At 42.9% G+C, this 14,120-nt stretch overlaps 1 protein-coding gene across 1 annotated transcript in view; it reads left to right on the plus strand.

Annotated features, from left to right (window-relative positions):
• The window catches only part of TRIO (trio Rho guanine nucleotide exchange factor), a 188,563-nt gene that overhangs the window by 55,876 nt on the left and 118,567 nt on the right, over window positions 1-14,120 (plus strand). The window lies entirely within an intron of this gene.

Genomic DNA, 14,120 nt, shown 5'->3' on the forward strand with positions numbered 1-14,120 from the left:
GTGTCTGTAAAGAGAGAACCCACGAGGGTTGGCATAGCAGGGGAGAGGTGTGGATCTGGAGGTGAGCAGGGAAAATGAGGAGCTGAACGAGATCCTTCAACCTCAGAAGGGGACAGAGCATGTCCATTTCGTATAAATAGAGGACCTGCACGCTGTTGGTCAGACCTGTTGGGTTTCCTTTCTGTGTGTTGACCTGTCATGTAGCAAAAGTCAAGATTATCTTCTGATTTCATGAGGCTACTCTCAGACACTAATAAAAGTGAGTATTACATAATATGATATTGAGTTTAGATCTACCAAAACCAACATGGTGTGAATAACGTTAAAGCTAATGTCATAGGTATGCTCTTGTTAATAAATTTATCTCATGATAAGAGATAACATGTTATCTGGTATGTCAAAAATAGGTATTAGTTATATCTCGTGTATATATATTTCATGGTAGAAATCATATGTTACATTGAGGAAACTATTGTATAGCTGTTGAAGAAAAAAAAGGAATTATACTAAAAATTAAAGTTCTCAGGGTGTCTCGAGTAAGGATGTCACCATACTGCATCTTATTTCTGTCTAATGAAAAAAAATTACCTGCTTCATAAAGGATCTCAATATATTATGATACAGCCCTTTGTGTATTGGAAATGAGGGCCCTTCTGAATGATCTAGGCTGATGCATGTGGAAGCTATGGCAGTAGGATGGGAAGAAGGATCTGGGAAGAGTAGGACGACTGGAGAATATGGGAGAGTGTGAGGCTGTATTGCCTTGTTTAAAGGCACCAGAGATCAGGGACCAGTGAATCCACTTAAAGGAAAGGAACTCCACCTCCAGCTCTGGGATCTCGGGCGCTTAGTCCTCAGTCAAGTCGCCTTCCCTCTGAAACTCTGTGGGTCCGTGAAGAGAGCGTAGGGAGCGTATTTAGCAGGCTGCTAGGGCCCCAAGAGTTTGTGCTCAGCCCTGCCTGGGCCGGCAGCCAGAGCTCCATCCTGCAGAGGGGCTCTTGCTTCGTGGGCCTGACATGGTCAGAATAGAAAACTGGCACAAGTAGCTTCTTCTTTGCCTGCTCTTCATAATGCCATAACCAAAAAAGGACTTGAAAATATTTACAAAGAGGGTATTTTTTCCAAGGAGACATGTTAAGTGGACATTGTTCCAGGGCAGTTTCTAGTTATCGATGCACGTAGCACTAGGCTGTGAGCTCCTGACGCATCCCGAGCTGAGCCGTGATCACTCCTGCGCTCCCTGCCCCTGCCATCTCCTTGCCCCGGCCTCCCTGCAGCGCTGCTGGCAGAGCTTTTTCTAAAATACAAATTTTACTAGATCGTTCCCCTGCTTTTGAACATCAGTGATTTCTTGTATCTGGGGAGCAGCCACATCCAGTCTGGACCATACTTTTCCTTCCAGCCCCATCTTGTGCTGTATCCTCCTCTCCCAGCGCCTCTGCCCCTCAGTAGTGTCCCCGAATCCCTGAGGTTCCCTCTGACACCTTTGAGACTGGGACGTGCTGCCTCCCTTCCCTTCCCAGGCAGTCAGCCGCTCTTCCCAGCACCTTCTCGAGCTCTCCTGCCACGACCTGTTACAGCACTTGCCATGCCGTGTTAGGCCGTATGCTGCTCTTTACTGTTGTGTTTGTGTTTAGCTTCTCTTTATCTTTCGTGTTTGTACACCCTTGCTGAGAGGGAGGGAGCAGGTTAAAGGTGATTGGTGTATAAGAGCAGATTGTGCCTCAGTTCATTAAGCAGTGACAAGACAGAAAACAGGCCAGGGGCACAGAGCAGCCTGGACCCGCCAGAGGGCCAGGGCCTGGCAGGGACGTCCAGTCCGTGGGTTCCTCGCTCAGGCCACAGAGTGCCATTGCCCTGGATGCCACAGGTGTCATGGGAAAGGAAGGGAGGGTGACCGGCAGCTGGGCAGCAGCCCTCAGACCAAATGGAGGGAAAGGGGCGGAGGGCAGACAGCCTCGCACCTGTAGCCCATTCTGGAGCCAAGTGCCTAGCAATGTTCTTTAGCAGCTTAGCAGTCTAAGGTCAGGATTTAAATTCCTTTTAGGACAGAACTCTTTCCATGAAGTAGTATTTATGATTTAGATCACCTCTTCCACTACTATGTGATGGTTTTCAAAAAGCAGACGCTGAAGGAAAGCATTTTGCAAAAGCCATTGTTCTCCAGAGACTCTGTTTGGGTTCGTTGGTTTTCGTGACATCAGCAGCATTTTTTAAGGAAACTTCTCATAATAAAAGCATTCCACTTAGCAGATCATGGAGTTTGTATTGTCAATAGGCTTGCAAATTGTTTAAAAAAGAAAATACATTTTGTTTTCATTGGCTTACACTATATATAGGAACTTGTGCTATGTATGAGTTTGTAAACGAAGGAGACCTTAAATCGGTTTTAAGGGTTAAGTGGTTCAGTTTTACAATTGGGGAATTTTCAGTGCATTCATCCTTTCCTTTTCATATGAAAGGTTATCACTGGCTCATGCCTATAATCCCAGTGCTTTGGGAAGCTAAAGCAGAGGATCGCTTGAGGCCAGGAGTTTGAGACCAGCCTGAGCAACATAGTGAGAACCTGTCTCTACAAAAAATAGAAAATTTAGCCAGGCAGGGTAGCCCACACCCGTAGTCCCAGCTACTTAGGAGGCTGAGGCAGGAGGATTGCTCAAGCCCAGAAATTTGAGGTTGCTGTGAGCTGTGATTGTGCCACTGTACTCCAGCCCAGGCAAGAGAGCAACACCCTGTCTCAAAAAATATACAAATAAATAGAAAGAAAGAAAAGAAAGGTTATCACAGTAGTGGAGAAACTAGTATAGTATGTTTACCCTGATTTGCTGCTTCTTAAATGTGTGCACCTCTAGTGATCTGGAACCAAGGAGCGAGTCGGAGCCCAGCTGGGAGTGCGTAGTAGGATACACACACGTGCCTGTGTAAGTCAGAGCACAGACGTTCAGGGAAGCTGCCCGTAGGCTGGAATGCCACCTGGTTTTCTTTTTATGTGCTTGGAGTTCATTTTTAGCCCCAGCCATTTTCTCAGTAGACTTATCTTTTCCTGACCAGCACCAAAATTCTCCTCTGTGTTCTTTCTCTGTGCTGCACAAAAGCCCAAAAACCAACAGGAATATTTGGAAGGTTTTATGCAGGAAAGAACAGTTTCTTCAGTTGTTGTGTTTTGAAACTTAGAACCAATTTAATTACTTTAAAACAAAGTTAAAAGTGAGACAGGAGCCAAGAGGAGAATATCATGCTAATTTTTAGGTGTTTGCATAAAGTTGCTGAATGTATTAACATATCAGATAACTGAAAAATTGCTAAAATATCTGAATCAGTTCTTCTCAAGCATGTCATACCACTTAAAATTACATAGTGGAAAATAGAAAAAGTAGCTTGTCTTTTTCATTCAGGTAAATTCATGAAGCTTTTTAGAAGTTACCTGTCAAGCGCTCTCTGACATAGAAGTTAACCTTCCTCACTGCCAGGTGTTCCGCAGTGGTTCTGTTTCTCACTTCATCCAGAGTGTAGTTGGCACCCTCTCTTTTTGCAGTACATTTCTGACTCTCTGATGAACACGCAATACAACGGTGGTGTCATAACAACTCACTTTAAGAAGGTGCCAGGTCAAGGTGATGTGTGCTCAGCGTTAGCTCAGGAATCTCTAAGAATTCCAGCTGGCAGAGGGTCGTGTTTGGAAGTTTGGTCGCAGACTGGCCCTTAGATGCTGCAGACAGATACCCCTGACTCTGACTCTGTTCCCCTGGGGGGCGGAATAGAGGATACTGTTCCTGGGAAGAGAGAAAAGGGAAATATTTTCACATACAGGGCAAATATTTTCTCCCTCGAGGTTGGATATAGCAGGTGGTTGATAAAGATTTCATCCTCAGTTTCCCCCTAAACCAGATTTGGAAGCATTCCAGGACGCTGTTTCCTCTAAAAAGAATCATAAGATGCTTAATCTCCTTTCAGAAGGTTTGAAGACTGGTGCTTTGGCCTGTGTTTTTTTTGTTGTTTTAAATATTTAAAAGGAATATTGATGGCCTAACATAAATTTGGGGAGGATTTTTATCCTCCTCCATCTTGCCCTCCACCTCTCAGGCCCCTTCGGTGTGAATTCCCTTCAGTCTTACTGGTAGCATTGGTTCACATCAGTTGTGTGTATAATTCTCCTGCTATTTGTCCTCCGTTTACCGTCCCCCTTTCCTTTTGAATGCATTTTCACTGTTCATTTGTTCATTCACTCACTTTTCACTCATTCCCAAGTGTATCCCCAGCCAACTGCAATGTGCAAGGAGATGATACCAAAGTGAGTGACTACAGGAACAATGCACTTGTGCTTTTGTGTGCATCACACATTTTAGACATTTGTTTATTTGTTTCTTTTGATAGACTTTAAGTTCCTTGAAGCCCCGGCCCATGTCTCACATTATCTTTGTGTTCTCTCTACTTAGCCTACTTCCTGGAGCTGGCAGATACTCAGTAAAAGTTTGTGAGATAAATGATGTCTATTTCTAGCACATCATTCTGAGATTTAATGATAGATTTAGTGATTGAATGATATTTCTATTTTCAAATATAGCAAAAGCGTAACTATTTTCATCCATTCATACTCATTCAACTTCATTCTCAAAATTAGGTCCTGAGTTAACTGATAATTACACTTGAAACTTGTGGGTTATTTGAGGCAACCAGGTGGTGACATTGAGCTCTCCGCCAGAGTTTGTTTCTGGAATTGATTCAGTGGCCTTGCATTGAATTTTGTTCCCAGAAGCCATCGTTTCCCAGGAAAGATCATTCCCATTTGAATTGGGCTGTGATTCTTGCTGGGTTAAGTAAAGAAGCCTCTTGGTTCTGCTTCTGCAAACTTACACACTGAACTGGGACAAGGTTTTCTTTTGAGTAATGCCTGGGAAAAGAGGAACCTTTCATTTTATTCAGAAGTCAGAAATAAAGGCCTCCCACCCACCTGGAGGTTTTTTTGTTGCAGCATACCAGTCTGGCTTCATTTTCGTGCCTAAGGATTGGCATGCAGACTTCTTTATGCTCAGGCCAGTACTTTTGGAGGGGAGCCTGGGGAGAGAGCCTTGCCCTGAAGTTGGGGAGGGTACTGGAGTTGGCGAGGGGTGCGGGGAAGCGGGAACGCTCTGCATCTTGGTATGCTGAGCTGCTTTTCCTCTGGTCCTCAGGTCCTCACCCAGTTTGCTCCAGGAGTATGTTGAAAACATACCCAGTGCTTTCTCAAGCAACCCCTCAGATCTCTTTTTTCTTCTTTCCCTCGTGGAGCTGGAGATTCTTTCCGGCTTCTGGTGGTTAAACTAAAACAGGAAAACTGACTAAAGGTACACAGTGCTCCTTGCGTAGACTAGCTGTCCTCCAGCACATGTTAGCCTGTTGACCTGGCAGGCCCAGCCTCCTCTTCTGGGGCTTTCCGGAGGCCTGTCTCACACTTCGCGTGGAAAGGACTCTGTGTAGGCCACAGGCCACAGGAGCTGTTTCCCTAATTACCCCAGCCTTTGCTGAGCATTTCATTCCTCCACGTCTGTTGTGCAGAGTTCTCTAAAATTTGGTTCCCAACTTCCAAACCTTTTCTTTGGCCTTCCCAGAAGTAATTCTCCTGATGAATCAAATGTATATGTCCTCTAAGATGACTCGCTTTTTTAATTTCCTTCATTCCTATTTATATCCCACATATACGTACAAACGTTCCTTGACTCATGTTGTGGTTATGTCCCATTGAATCCGCTGTAAGTGGAAAATGTGTTTGATAAAGTCACATTGGTGACTTTGTAAAGTCGAAAATTCGTAAGGTGAACCATCGTTAAATCCAGATGCTCCTCAACCTGCGGTGGAGTTTCATCCCTTTGTAAAGTTGAAAATCATAAGTCGAACTATCTTAGGTCAGGGACCATCTTTACTTACAAAGATGTGTCATATCTTTAAACATATTCCCCAGCCTTTTTTCTTTTTTTTACTTTTTATTTTGAAATAATTGTAGATTCACGGAAAATTACCAAAAAAAGAGAAATAGCCAAGGAGGTGCCGTGCACCTTCACAAGGCCTCCCCCAGTGGTGACATCTTGCATTACCTCAAACCTTAGTAAGCTATAAACCAGGAAACCAACTCTGCTACAGCCCAGAGCTTACTCGCATTTTACCAGGTTTACACGCACTCGTTTGTGTGTGTGCTATGTGTATTTAGTTCTATGTGGTTTTATCACGTATGCATTTGTGTAACCACCACCACTTTCAACATACAAAATCATACGGAATTAATTGTTCCGTAACCAAAGGACTCCCTTGTGCTGCCTTCCTAGAGCCATACCTAGTCCCTACCTGATCTCTAACCCCTGGCAGCCACTAATCTCCTGTTCTCTATTATTTTGTTATTTCAAAAACGTTACATAAGTGGAATCATACAGTATATAACTTTTGAGATGAGCTTTTTTTACTCAGCATAATTCCTTTGAGCTCCATCTACTTTCTTGCATGTATCAATAGTTCTTTCCGCTTTATTGCCAAGTAGTAGTTCATGGTATGGAGAGATTATGTTTGTTTAGCCATTTATCCATTGAAGGACATTTGAGTGATTTTCAGGTTTTGGCTATTACAAAAACAGAATCTATGAAGAATCTTGTCAAGGTTTTTGCATGAACGTAGTTTTCACTTCTCTGGGATTAATGCCCAAGAGTGCAATTGCTGGATCCTTTGGTAAGCACGTTTAGTTTTAAAAGAAACTGTTTTCCGGAATGTATGTACCATGTTACACTAACACCACAAATAGGTGAGTGATCTTTTGACTTTCAACATCTCCAAGTCCAGGATTGCTTTGATAAATTTGTCAGTGAGAAAGGTTAAGATCCAACACTGCGATATTAGGATGCAAAGTGTATCCTATATGATCAAATCTTAGCAATTTTTGTTTAACATTAAATTCCTTAGTGGCATTCCTTAGTGCATTGATTTTTCTATATACAGTCTTACATATTTGATTGATTGATTGATTTATCTGATGTAGGTACAAATGAGCAATTAAATAGCCACAAGCAGTGAAAGCAAGAGGAAACTGCGAGCCTGGAACCATCTGCTGCGCCATCAGCCCTGTGTGCCCGAGGGTTAGATGTGACTTGGGTCCTCAGTTGCTCCCTCCTCGTGTGGCACTGTGTCTTTATTCAGACTGTGGTGTCTAGTTTGCCATCCTGATTTAAAAAAATAGGTGCTCTTCCTATGGGTGAGAGTTTCAAAAAAAAATCAATCTAGTCATTTATGCTTTCTTTCTGTGAAAATATAATCTTTATTAAAATAATTGAGAAAGCATATTATAGTGTGACATGTCCCCTAACTGGCTGAGTGATCTGGGATAAGTTACTCTGTTGGGCCTCAGCTTCCCCAACTGCAAAATGGGAGTCATCTCAAACCTCTGAGATGTAAGACATATGAAATTACCTGTGTAAAGCACCTGACAGTGCTTTTCTTATAGACGCTGCAGTGAGTGTTCTTTTTTCCTCCCTACCCCTCTTGTAACTTTCTTGATATAGACAAAATAATACAGATTTTAAAGTAAGATGCAAAGATATAAATACCTAGGTCACATCTGGTCTCTGCCTCACTAATCTACCTCTGGTGCCTTTCCTCAGAGTAATCACCTCCCGCCGGCCCTGTTCTTAAGATCAAAACACAAAGCCTCTCATGGGATGTGCACAGCTCAGTTCTGTCCCCAGCTTCAGTCCCTCAGAGTGGAGTAGGCTGCAAGAAAGTATCCTTACTCAGGGTTCCATTCATAGTGGCACACATTATTTTGTACACATCACTAAATACTTTTGATCCCAGCAAAATCTTCAAAATAAATAAATGATTTTTTTCACCAGATAAATATATGTAAAACATTTGTGTTGGTCAGTGGGAAAAGAGTGATGTGATACTATCTGAAAGGAAAGTCCTTTTGTCAAAATAATCTATGTAAAACATAGTTCCTATAGAATGATTTAAACTGTGGTTTAAATTCATGGATTTTCTATTTGTTAATACTGGGCCAATATTTTCAAGTAGGGAAAAATCTTTATGCCAACAGGGAAATTAGAAGTTATCGTGGAAGATAATATGGCGCTCCAGTATGCCTGACACATCACAGTCGCGTAGTAGAGGTTTATTGGATGAATGAGCTAATAATGTCTTACCTTCATTCGTAACTCAGTGTTACAATAGAGATTGAAAGTGTAAGACCATCTACCGAGTCCAAATTTTCTAGTTTCTTGTTGAAGGGTTACCTCTAAATGGAGAGTTGTAAATGTCTGCTTTAATTAGTTGTTTGTAGATAGGACTTGATTAATGTAATATATAAGGTGAGGAACTTCAACACAGGTCAGGAAATGCAATGTTATAGGTCTTAAAATGCCCAACTGAAAATGGACATAAATATGGTAATGCTGTTTACTTGTTAAATTTCTTTTTAAAGGGCACTTTAATATTCTTGATTCTTATTTTGATACGTAGCTTCATACCCTAAATATTTGATTATGAAAGAATCACGGCAGGTCTTTGGTTCAGTGAGAAAAGTAAACTATCCATATGTATTTCTGTCCTGTCTTGTTTGTACTGATTGTTGTTGTTCTTATTGAATAGATAGAGAGATTGGTCACCAGCAGTGTATTAGTTGGGATTTTGCTAGGCCAGCTTAAAAGCTCCACATAAATGAGACTTGGAGAGACTGATAAGGCTTTTTTAGTTTAGTTTTTGTTTTTCTCTTCCTTTTTTTAAAGCATCAAATTCAGAACCAGAAGATCATGGAAGGGTTGGGCTTGTGCTAGGGACCCGTGATGTTGATGGATGACAGGTAGGAAATAGACTTCATCAGCTCTCACGTTCCTTCTCGTCCTCAAGGAGACTGCTCTGCAGACAGGCTGGGGCAGCCAGAGCCCAAAATGGGAGAAGGCTTTGTAAGAAAAGAGTTATTTCTTCTAAGTAAGTTCAAGTCTATTCCAGGAGAATTAGATCCCTGAGTACTAAAAGAACTTGATAATTAGGCCACTCAATTAGGTATATCAGTCTTCAAGGAACTGTGGGAAAGAGGAGACACCAGAGACCAAAAACGTGTTGTGCTTTTTTAAGAAGGTAGACGTCAGCGCATTACTCAGGTTGAGATTAATCCTAGGCAGAATTCTAGAGACGTTTTTCAAACTGCCAGTACAGGAACAAGTTAGAGCATGTTAACTTTATTTCATTCTTTACTAGGTTTCTGGTTTGATGAAGGGCATGCTGTGGAATTAGTACATGGGCATTCGCCCAGGCCTTTCAACATCTGTTTTGTAAGCAGATAGGAAAATACAAGCTGGCTGTTAGTACAGTCACTAGAATTAGGCTGTTGAATGGCTGTGAAAAAGAGTCAAGTGAGGGAGGATCAGTGGAACCAAGACTCTCCTCCTCCTTCCATACTGACCTCCAGGTAAAGACGCCAGGAAGAAAGTGCTTCTGATAGTAGGACGTTATCCATACCCAGTACGTGAGCAAGGAAGTCACCTCCAGTCCAGAGCCCCAGTTGGCTCAGACTTGCTGATGAAGGCAGTGATGGGAGATGACAGACTCATCATGGTATGGAAACTGCAAGTGAGTTTCAGCATAGGCCCAGTTGCTCATCACACAAAGATCCAGTTATTGAGGCAATGAGGATTGTCCAGGGAGAAAGGACTTTTTTACTAAGAAAGATGTCTTGTTGGGAGAACTGGAGAAGCTGCCTCAAATCCGCCTCTCCAACTCAGAGAAATAATGGGCTTTTTAAGAAGGGGCCACATGCCTTGGGGCTGGTGGTGGTGTCTGCCTTCATTGTGGGCATGTTGTGGATGGAGGATGGCGAGTCTTGGCTTCAGGAAGTCTGCCCAGGGGCCTTCTGAATCTCAACCCCTTTGCCTTACAGAACATCCGCCATTTCTGGGAAACAACTCAAAAGGTCAAGTAGTTAATTAAGGGAGAAGATTATAGAAAACATGGGGTCACTGAAATGTGTTCATGGAGCCAGTTACAGATGACTCTCCTGCAGGACAGATGAGTTTATCCCTTGGTGTCACCTTTTGTGGGGGAGAGGACTCTGCAGTCATGTCTTTGAGCTGACTCCACCTAACCTGTTCAGAACTTTTATGTCTGCATGTGACATCTGGAGAGATTGCTCATCCAAATTCAGGCATCCTGAAAATCTTGTTGTGTTGAGAGCTGTTTTTCTTAAAAATGGATGGATTGCCACAAAGCGAGGACAGATCAGTGCCATAGCAGAACTCATTGTTGCTGCATTAAAACCCTTGCAAGTGAGACTGTCACTGCAGGGCTTGTTTAGTGGATGTCAGCAGGGCTGGAGGAAACTTCCACTGTCACGTTGCAGGTCTCTGTCCCCACACGGAAAGCCTGTGGGTGGCTGGATTGGTGTGGCAGACATGCTTACCAAATCTAGACCAGCGTCTGTCAAATATGTCAAGTGATGGAATTAGGATCCCAGCAGATCTCAGCAGTAATAAGTCAAAATCTGTCACAGAAAATTTCATTCATAGGTTTGAATCTAAGAGTCTGTTTTTTTTTTTATCAAAACAGAAAAAGGACCACATAGGTGACAATATGTGTTTAACAAAGAAATGGCTTTGCATATGTCAGTTGACAGAGTCCACAATATTGTCGTGCCCCCAAGTTGTCCTTACCAAGAAAGGCGTCCCTGTGCTCTCTGCCTGCTGTTGGGATCACATGGGTATTGCATTCAGTTCTTTAGCTCTGGAGAGCGTTGGAAGGAGAGCGAGCTGGTGTCGAAGGAGCCCCAGGTCATGTCCTGCCATGCAGTGCTGACAGAGTTCAGGAATAAAATGTCAGCCTAGGGGAAAGGCCAAGAGGCTGTGGGAACACATGCACTATCTTCGGAGATTTGAAGACCTGTCATGGCAAAGAGGAATTACTCTTTGACCAACAGTGGTCTCTCTCCAGATGACCTGGGGGTGGGGAGGAGCTTTTCCCAAACTTGACACTCCCAGGTAGCAGTTGTTACTGAAGAGAGTGTATTTGTGTCTTATCCTTCGGGGATGTCAGTGAATGGAAAGAAAACAAAAAATGCCTAGTGTCAGATTCTGTTTTTAGCAGGATTAGACTTGATGTGCTATCCGGGTAGTTGCAGTCCCTGGCATTCCCACCCTGAGCTTTGGCTCTGTGTCAGTCACGACCCTCTCGTCCCCGGCTGGGCATTGTTGCCGTATCACCAGTGCCTCACCTATACTCACACACTCTGCGGGCACCCACCTCTGATGCCAGAATGTCCACGCTCAGTCCCTTAACATGTAGGGCTGCCCTGAACGTGTTCCTGTGTGTCTTCTCCTTTCTTACATGTTTGTATTGATAGTGTTTCATGTACTGACTTTGACTTACCCTCTGTTCCCCTCACCTCCACCCCATACACCCTTCATACATGTTTTTTCATCATATTAAGGGATTTTTATCCCACCTACCCAGGAATAAAAAAGTGTTCCTCTAACCCTACTCTTCCTTAATCAGGGCAGCAGGTGTGTGCACCCTCAGTACAGTTTGTCGTTTCAGGCAGAGGAACATGCTGTACATAGTGGGAATGATTCTCTATTTATCCGTTTCTTTTCTTTCTTTTTTTTTCTTTTCTTTTCTTTTTATTGTATTTTTTGGGAAACAGGGTTTTGCTCTGTCTCCTGGGCTAGAGTGCAGTGGCTTCATCATAGCTCACTGCAACCTCAAACTCCTGGGCTTAAGCGATCCTCCTGCCTCGGCCTCCCAAAGTGCTAGGATTACAGGCACCAGCCACCATGCCCGGCCTTGTCCCTGTTTATTGAATCACATTTCACGTGTATAGTGGCTGCCCTCTGAAATTCCACCTGCAAGTTGCTGTTGAAACTACCTACTTCTTCTGACTGCTGCAGCTCTGGGGAGCTATGGCTTTCATACTTCCCTGGCTGGCCTTGTGGCTCACCCATCCCCACAAGTGCCTGAATGATCATCTTTGTCAAAAGCAAGAGTAGGGAAACAGACACCAGTGGCAATAGCTTCTGTTCACCAAGCACTTGTTTAAATTCTCTTCTACCAGACACACTGGCCTGCAAATCCCGTCTCAGTGCTGGAGACTGTCGGCAGCAGCTCCGATGGCCTCCAGGGGGCAGCGTTACCTAATCCTGTGGCTGTCTGACCAGCCCGCGGTTCTGAGTAGAATGCAGGTTGCTGTGAACTTTCATAGAATGCAACTCCTCTCTTGCTGTTGGACAAACATTTAACTTTTTATTGTAAATTAGCAGCATGTTCAGAAGTGCCATTGTTTTCACTCTTAGGAAGTTTGTGATGAGAATTTTGTAGGCATCCTAGAGACTTTTTCGCATTCCTTTATTCAGGAGTATTTTAGACATCATATGTACCATTTTAAAAGCTTAAAAGTAGACTTTGGTTGAATGATGTTGCATAATGATATATGTCAGTTCATCCCCGATTGACATTAGAGAGGACCTTTACCTAATACTTTTTTCTCCAAATGAAACAAGAATATTTCCTATGGGACCAGACAGAAAAATTTTAAAGGAGCAGAGGTTTTTTAAATAGTTTAAAATGTAGCCTTGCTCCTTCTACCTCATTTAGTTTTCCTTTTGTCAACCATGATAGCCCAGGGTCAGTTCCTGTGTGGTCTCCTCTGTGGCTGTGGCTCTTTACTGGTTTCACTGGCCCGGCCAGGCGGGGCAAGCAAGTCCCACCAAGGACACATGGAAAACATCCAAGATGTTGTAAGGAATAAGGTGGGTTTTTTAACCAAAAAAATACCCACCAAGTGGAAGGGGAAAAGTTTGAAACCCAAATACTCATGGCACTTCCCCTAGAATTGAGAGGAAGTGATTCCTATAGACTCTAACAGATGAGTCCTTGTACCTTTTCCTTATACCGTACTATTTTTAGGAGTAAAAGATTTAAATGTGGGATGATGTTAAGCTTACCAAACTAAGTGACATGTTTTGAACAATTGGCACAAACCTGGATATGTTTTGAAAAATATCTAGAGAAAGATTATTTTAAAACTGTGGTTTTTCTTATTATAAGAATTTTTCTTAGAACTAACATTTACTTATTTCTTCACTCTACATGTTATCATCTCATTTAATCTTCCAGGCAACTCTTTGAGGTAGACATTATTACTGTGCCCATTTTATAGATGAGAAAACTGAGACATGGATCCAGGCAAGTAACTTGCCAAAGGTTACACCCTAGGAAATATCAAGCCAGGATTTGAACTCTGGTTTTGGAACCTACTCTCTTAATCATTCTTCTGTATTACCTCTTATGAGAAGTATTCCATTTTAAATTTCGCTTATGAAGAAACATTAACTCTTATGCTGTTGTAGTGGAGTTACATAGAAGCACACCTGTGCATTGTGCATCAGGCCAGTTCTAAGAGTCATTTTTTATCTTCTCTTCACCAGCGTGTAAAAGTGAGACTTGTTAAAATGGCACCATAAATGGTATTTTTGGTAGTGTTTGCTGGAGAAGAGGAATTCTGCAGATGTCCCCACCTAGACAAGGCAGCCTGTCCCACAAGTTGGATCCTTGAGTGAGGCCTCATGATGCATCAGGGGACAGGCTGCTGAGCTCCCAGGCAGGGGCTCTGAGGCTCACATGACAGGGCTTCAGGGCGAGGGCCCAGTGAGCCTGTGCTGGGGGCCTGACCCCCCCCATCTGAGCAGGGCTGGGAGGGTGGGTGGGACACCTGTATTCAGGGGCTCTGTTAGGAGATGTATCTTGTCCAGGACATGCAAATACTCTACTAGCTGTCTTAATTAATTTTGTTGTGTTTTACTGATTTTGCTATGTTTTTCTAGTAGGCTTTTAAAAAAAACTTGTTTTTTTCTCAACAGATTTAAAAGAAGAGATACTAACTAATTTCTATTAGTGCTCTAAGAATCTAGCTCTTAAAGAGGCAATGCAGCTAAAACCAGAGGCCACCATTGGCTCCAGCCTGCAGTGGACCTGGCTTCTCAGTGCCCAGAATGGCAGCTTGTCACCTAATGCATTGGATACCTCCTACTGTCATGCAGATCCAATATTGTGTCAGAATTGCCTCCTTTATCTTTGTTCTCAGAAATATTTCTTCTGATTAAATCAGAGTGAAAGAAAGT

Source organism: Propithecus coquereli, unplaced genomic scaffold (genome assembly GCF_000956105.1).
Source record: "Propithecus coquereli isolate 6110/MARCELLA unplaced genomic scaffold, Pcoq_1.0 Scaffold100, whole genome shotgun sequence".
NCBI lineage: Eukaryota > Metazoa > Chordata > Mammalia > Primates > Indriidae > Propithecus > Propithecus coquereli.